Raw genomic sequence first — 7,500 nt, 5'->3', positions numbered from 1 at the left:
CGCTACTACTACAACTATTTGAATACAGGGTTCAAACAGATAGTGTTTTGGTCGCAAGACAGCTCAGATATTTTTTTTTTTTTTTTTTTTTGTGCAAGTGAATTTTGCATGTGAATTCTCTCCTAAATATGTCTTACAGGCAAATATGTCTATAGAGAGCAAGAGAAAACATTGGAAATCAAAAAGTCACTACATTGCACAAACAAATCAGCAGTGATATTTGCGTCTATCTGTCCTTAGAGAGGCTTCCTTGTATGGAGACATAACGTTCAAGACTGTGCATCTGGGTGTGAGACCCTTGTTGACTTCACACGGGCAGATCAGTTTGCTGTGAAGCCCGGGGACTTCATGGAAACCAAGGAAACTTTAGGGTCAGATCAAGAGGCTTCTCTTACAGCCAAGGAATCTCCAAAAATATCCCGACATTCAGGCAGATGTAAAAAAATACCCCAACAAATTTCTTGACCTTGTTGGTGTATGACTTGAAATGCACTTGTTTTGGTTTGCACTATATCTCGAACACATTTGGAGGTTCTGCGAGCGTCTGAAGGCTGAGTTGTTTATTGCATTTGCAGCTGCCTGTTTGCTTTGTTCGTGTTGGACAGCACTGAGCTTTGTCCGTTTCCCGAAAATTATGCTGAATCAAAGCATTAACTCATTGCCAAATAGATGAAGTCAGATTTTTCCCACTGATGTGGTGCTAGGAGGTGATTAGTCGTGAGCCAAAACATTAGTGTTATCATTATCAATGCAAATCCACCATTCACTAGGGATAAAAATTTTTTTACATGCACTATTTGCATGTAACATTCTGCACTTGGATTTTCACACAAACATGAATCAAGAATTGGGGGCATAGGTCAGGAATTTAGAAAAGTGTTGTTGATGAACTCCTGCATGCACATGAACAAACACTGCTATGTGGGTGACAAATGTTAAATGCGTCAAAAGCGCATGCATGTTACTTCCCCCATCAGGCTGCACGTGGCGATGTGTTCTGCCTTCGCTGCTGGCTCGTGTGCAGGTCTCAGACAGAGCAGTGAAGCTATGGTAAATATTGTGAGGAATGTATGGAGGGGCTGAGAAGGAATGTATTTACCTTGGGTGAAAAGAACGTTTCGTACATATCTTACCCTGGTGATTTGAAAAATCATAAACAAAATATGTGTTTGCAGTACAATTGCACAATTGCACTATTAGAAGAACAGGATGTTCTCCAATATTTCTCCCTCTCTTTCGCTCGCAAAAGTTGTGGTCAAACTTCTGCACAACTGCAGTCCTCTAAGATACAACCACTGTTTCCCTTGATCACTAATTCATTATAGGCAATATTCCAGAGTACTCGAAGTTTAAGGATTACTACTGACTTTCTTTCATCCGTGAAACATAAAAAGAGATATTGAGCAGAATGTCCAGGCTGCTCTTTTCCATACAATGAAAGTGAATGAACCATTATCACAGATTATGATGACACATTTGCACAGTTTTTAATCGTAATCTTATAATGTTTATATCTATATTGAAATCTATCAATTTCGTTTACCAAACTATGGCAACTTTTGCTTCTGAGAACCCTGGAAATGTGTAAATGATCTACTGAAATATTCATTTAAACATTCATGTTTGCGCTGCTCTTGGCTCTCATGCTTTTGTGGAGAAATGTGTCTTCAGGGTGTAACTGTGACCAATAACATAATACATAACCTTAAAGTGATAGTTCACTCAAAAATGCAAATTCTGTCATTTACTCGCCCTTAAGTCGTTTTAGACCCCATTGACTTTCATTGTATGGACGAAAACTGTCATGTTCCACAGAAATAAAGTCACACAGGTTTGGAACGAAATTGAGGTGAAGTTTTTGGATGAACTATCTCTTTAAGAGCACAAGTTGTATGCCATAGGGATATGCTGTTCCACCTTTGGCCACTAGAAGGAGTTGCCATTTCCACACATGGTAATCCTGAAAGGGTGTTGAGGACCTGTTTAACTGTGAACCCCTTCAGTTAAAAAAGAAGCTTTTTCTGAGCTTTCACCTGGTCGTTTTGTTTCCAAAATGCTGAACTGTGAAGTACTGAATGAGTCATGTGCATACTGACATCAGTAAGACTTGTTTCTGGTCAGCCCTTCCCTATTTCAACTTTCCCAAACAGTCATCATTATCCGCAAACCCCCTCTCAAAACAATGAGACTGTGAGAAAAGAGAACAATTTGGGTCATAATTGGTAGAATGTGATGCATACTGAACCGCAAGGCACACTCCCACTCAGCAGGAGCATGTAAGAGTGCCGCTAGATAAACAGGGAGGTTTGGGAATAATGAGGTTTTCTTTTTATAGTTCTCTCAGGAGACGAGTAGAGCTGACGTCACACTTTACGTACAAGTAAACAAGAAGTACTGAGGGGAACAACCAGACGTAAACACTAAAGATTTAAAGTGTTGACAAGACTGCAGATTTGATAAGGAAGACAGAAAAACTGTAAGAAAAAGATGTTTGTGACCGACTCTTAAGTTATGACGGTCAGGAGTGAAAGATCGAAGGACAGAAAGAAGAAAGCAGACAGAGAGTGTGTATGTAGGTCAGTGTATATTCTTGAAGTGGCAGTAAACTCGGTGACCTTTCAGCCATTAAATAACTCCCTGGCACTGACGACTTTTCCTGACTGTCAGTTAATGAACAGCACACTGATTCGGGCTTCACTTAATACAATATTTGTTGTTTATTCTGTTTTAAAGTAGCCTACTTACTGTCCTGTACTGGTTGGAGTGAATGACGAAATTACTACAGCAGGCTGTGTAAAACTCAATTGAACCTGATCTTGAAGGGTTTAGGATATCAGGATGACATGTTCACTATGTCTGTTCTTCTAAGCTAATGACAGACTTGGCATGTGCAATGTCATGTTGAGCTTCACGTATCCCATCTTCTGTATAAGGGTCTTTATTCCTTTACAACTAGCTCACTGGTTCGTTTAGTTAGTCTACAATGTCTAACAGTGTACATAAATATATCACAGAAGAATTCTTCCCCAAATGTGATTTCCACAAAATGCTGGTAGAACAAAATGGCCAACTTTATAGTTTTGTTAAGGGTAATTACATAGCTAGCATTTTTTTTTTTTTGCATAATTTCACAAAATAATTTTTTATCTAATATTTTACTTTTTTGTTTACTGAACATTTCATGTCCAATGGACAGAAATGAATTTTTTTAATACAATAATCGAAACTGTTTAAGCTTATTTTCACTTTTTGTTTAGATCATCATTTTAATTATTATTATTATTAATAATTTTTTTGTTATTTTTTCGATTTATAGTCTGGGTTTGGGACAAGGGTAAAATAGTAAAACCTGCCGTACAGATTCCTACAGCATATTAATTTTTGTCTACATATTTTTACATACATACATATTTTGTCTAGAATGGCCATGATTTGACAAAAATAAAGGAATGAATTAATAAATTTTTGTGGCAACAATATGTTGTTTTTTTCTCTCATGTGCAGGGCTCTGTATAAAAGATTTGAAAAATAGCAAAAATTAATTTTTAGAACAAAAAAGTTTGTTTCTGTGTGACGTTCATATAAAAAATTGTAAGCCTGCTTTTTTTCTCTGAAACCTTTGCATGTAGTTTTGAGCATTAAAAACACTCTTGCTCTCTTTCCAGAGTGCTTTGTAAACAAGTTATCACCCCTGTCCTAACCATACAATGAGAATTTACAGAACTCTTTTTGGACATGTATGTAGGTCAGATAGCATGCCTGCATCTTAAACTAACAGAGAACGTTTGGCTGCTGAAAGCTGCTAACCAAAACAAGACTACACCTTCTCCACTTACGGCCAGCCCTGAACAAACTAATGTTGCACAAAGCGTGGGCAGGGCAGCTGAACAGGACGGTCACATAATAAAAAAAGAACATCTCTTACAGCTGAAGACGTGATTTCTGTCAGGTCCTGCTCTGAGTGAGGTCTCAAATTACCCTCTATAGACTGAGATTTAGTGTTGTAGTACTCAAGGCCGTTCTTGAGACTGGTCTTAAAGGGATACTCCACCCCAAAATGAAAATTTTGTCATTAATCAGTTACCCCCATGTCGTTCCAAACCCGTAAAATCTTCATTCGTCTTCGGAACACAATTTAAGATATTTTGGATGAAAACCGGGAGCAAGCAGCGTACACTTTCTGAGTCAGCCGAATGACAAAATTTTCATTTTGGGGTGGAGTATCCCTTTAAGGTCATTTTATGAAAGTCTTGGTCTTGTCTTGGTCTCGACCACATTTGTTCTCGGTCTTGTCTTGGTCTCAGACTAAGAGGACTCAGGATTTTGTTTCTAGACCACAACTGTGGGGATATCACTAAATTGCCAGTGCATTGTCTGATTTATTTATAACCATCATTAACCTGATATAAAAATAACCAAATATTTAGAAATATCTTGAATTTTCGTTGTTTTAGTTTATTTTAATGCTTGTTTTGTCTTATTTTAAATAATTTAAAATAAGTAATTCTAAGGCCCCTTTAGAAGTTTGTTGAGGCCCTCTATAGTGGGCCCCGGCCCCCTGGCTGAGAACCACTGATTTATACTGTTATGCCGGGTCAAAAATTAATGAGGGAATTAAATGTGGATCTTTCAGATGAATTTGAGTAATGCTGGTCTGGTCTTGGTCTTGGTCTTGGTCTTGTCTTGGTCTCAACCCCTCAAATCTTGGTCTTGTTTTGGTCTCAACACACATTGGTCTTGGTCTCAGATTAAAAGTGAAAAAAAAAGTGAAATTTTAGTTTTCCACAGAATTTTACCAGAAACATCTGAGACAAACATCACTGAGAATTAGAGTAAGGATGTGATTTTGAAGAACTAGCCAACCATAGCTGATCCTGCTCACAGCAAACTGACGTTTCCATGAAAGGCCTGTTGGTCCCATGGCCAGAGTAACAGAGGTTTGAAAACACAGCCTTGGTGTGGATTTCCTGCTGCCATCCAATGTGACCTTCAGAAATCCAGAACCTCACATTGGTCTCAATGGGTTGTTCATATTTTTCCTGTGAGATATTAATCTTTGTCACCTGTGAAGGAAATCATGATTTTTTTTTTTGCATGTTTCTGAGCTAAAGGAATGTTTTGATGGTCTCCTTACCTTGTAAGAGGGTCTCATCTTACAAAAAAACAAGGGCTACGTTCCATCCGTGCAGATGATAGCAGCAGCTGTGGAGGCCAATCTAAAGGTAAATGCACAAAAAGTTCATCTACTGACTAAAAACATCTTAAATGCTTGATCTTGCTCCCAGAAGTTCGTAACAGTGATCATGTGATTCCCTTCGTTCTTACACAAACCTGCTCACATGGATTGTTGTGAGGTTTACGGGGTTTTCCCCATTTAGCTAATTAAAATTAATCTGATTACACTACTGTTGCATCATTTGGTGGCACAGCTCATTATCTCTGGAGTTTCCCTATAATCTATTCACTCAAGGCACACTTGATATTATGTTGCCTCCAGTTAAACTGCACCTATTTGTCATGCTTTATTATTTACATCATTTGGATTGAAATAGGTTTCGGATTCGGCCAAAATATCGTTGGAGGGCTGAAATCAGTGACGTGTATTAGTGCTTCTCTGATGACTTGTCAGCTGTGTGGACACTAGTGCTGGATTAACTTTTAATGCTATTTGATTATTGTTTTGATTAGTGTTGATTATTAATTAATTGATTATTAAATTACATTTAGTTTTGTTTTTCAGAGAAGTGCATCCTGAAATTTCGGTTTTGGTTTCGGCCCAGAATTTCCAACCAAAAATGGGAATTTTCTCATCACTACTCACCCTCATGCCGTCCCACGTGCATTGCAAAACACGTTAGTTTTCTCATAAAATAGATTTAATTTTACCTCATTTCTAAATTATTCGTAAACGACTCGTGCGAAGCAGTTCAAAGAATCAGTCTCTCTAAACCCCTCCTTTCCGTGAGCCCTCACTGCTGTGATTGGTCAGATGGCGCAGTCCTTTGTGATTGGTCCAGAGCCGTAGAGAGATTGGCTCTGGATTGATCTACAGCGCGTGTCGGAAACGGTCGGAAACGAAACGCCCATTGCCATGACGGAATGACAGCCCTGGAGACTTGCCAATACATAGAAAAGATGGTATCGATTGTACCTTACCAATTCGAGACGGAGTCTGATGATGAAGCGGTTGAACTGGCTGATCGACAAGAGACTGATTTGCAAGCACTACCGCACTACCGTTTCCGACGTTTCTCAGTGGTAAGTGTCAAGTGTTAACAAGTTTGTGATAATTATAAGGTGTGATAAAACAAATTTACTCTCACAGCGTAGGATACAGCGTCTTCTCGACATGATGCTAACCACACAGAAATTTTTCTGTGTTTGTAGGCGGGCAAGTTGGCGACGTAGAACGTGGGCGGACATTATGCAAATGTGTTACTTCGTGACGTAGAGCCGTAACAGAATAAGATTCGAATTCATGACCACTCGTTTAGGCGATTGCGAGCCGACTCTTTTTTTTGATAGACAATAACTTTATTTATCGTGCACTGTCGGCTTCACAACTTTGCAGATAGTTTATGTTCACATACAGCTACATGACACACTGCATGAAAGGTACTATTCGAAAAGGCATAATAGGGGCACTTTAAACTTTGTAAACTGCCAACTGTTATACACAGGTTCATGAGTCCACACTTGATTTAACACTTCCACTGGCTGGAAATGATGGTTTGTAGTATAAAATGTTTAAAATATTAGTATTTTGCTCACACAAACCTATCCTTTTGCTAGTGTAAAACTTTCTTTACAATGTTGTTTTTGGACCCCATTGACTTTCACTGTATGGACCGAAACATAAGTGTTCTTCAAAATGATTTCCATACCTATTTGGAACAACATAAGGGTGAGTAGGCAGAGCTGTAAATCTTCGATGAGCTATCTCTATATCGTAGTACTGCTTCACCACAACTGTCCTACTATTTTTGCCTCCTGCATGAAAGAGAAGAGAATCAACCAACGAAAACAACCAGCAGTGAGTCCCACAGAGCGCTTATCTTTGGCTTTATAACCAGACCGACCTGACAGGCTGGTTTAGAGTGAGAAGCAGGTGGAGAGAGGTCACTGGTGCCAAACTACAGGGAAAAAAGCACATGGAGCTGGTGCCAAACAAAAGAAAGCCAAGAATCCGAGTGGTACAAAAGCCCTGTTGTGCCATACTTCACAAACATCAGCACCAGAAGCGGTGAAACAAAGGGTCAAATCTTACAGTAGAGCATAATCTCAGATAGACTCAGGCTGAATTTGAGCTGCTACCAAAAGTGTTTCAGCCATGCTGTTGTTTGTTTGTGCGCTGGTGTGCAGTGACTTAACATTTGGCTGACTAACAGCAGTAGAGGCTCGTGAGGTCGTTCTGCTGTGGGTAAGTGTATTCTCACTGCTGATGACTTCTGGAGGAATAACCCAAGCAGGGCCAAACTCATGAGAATTATGGGTCACCTT

Source organism: Sinocyclocheilus rhinocerous, unplaced genomic scaffold (assembly GCF_001515625.1).
Source record: "Sinocyclocheilus rhinocerous isolate Xijiao unplaced genomic scaffold, SAMN03320098_v1.1 scaffold1296, whole genome shotgun sequence".
Taxonomy (NCBI): domain Eukaryota; kingdom Metazoa; phylum Chordata; class Actinopteri; order Cypriniformes; family Cyprinidae; genus Sinocyclocheilus; species Sinocyclocheilus rhinocerous.
The sequence above is the reverse complement of the archived record's forward strand: the minus strand, read 5'-3'. Positions refer to the sequence as shown.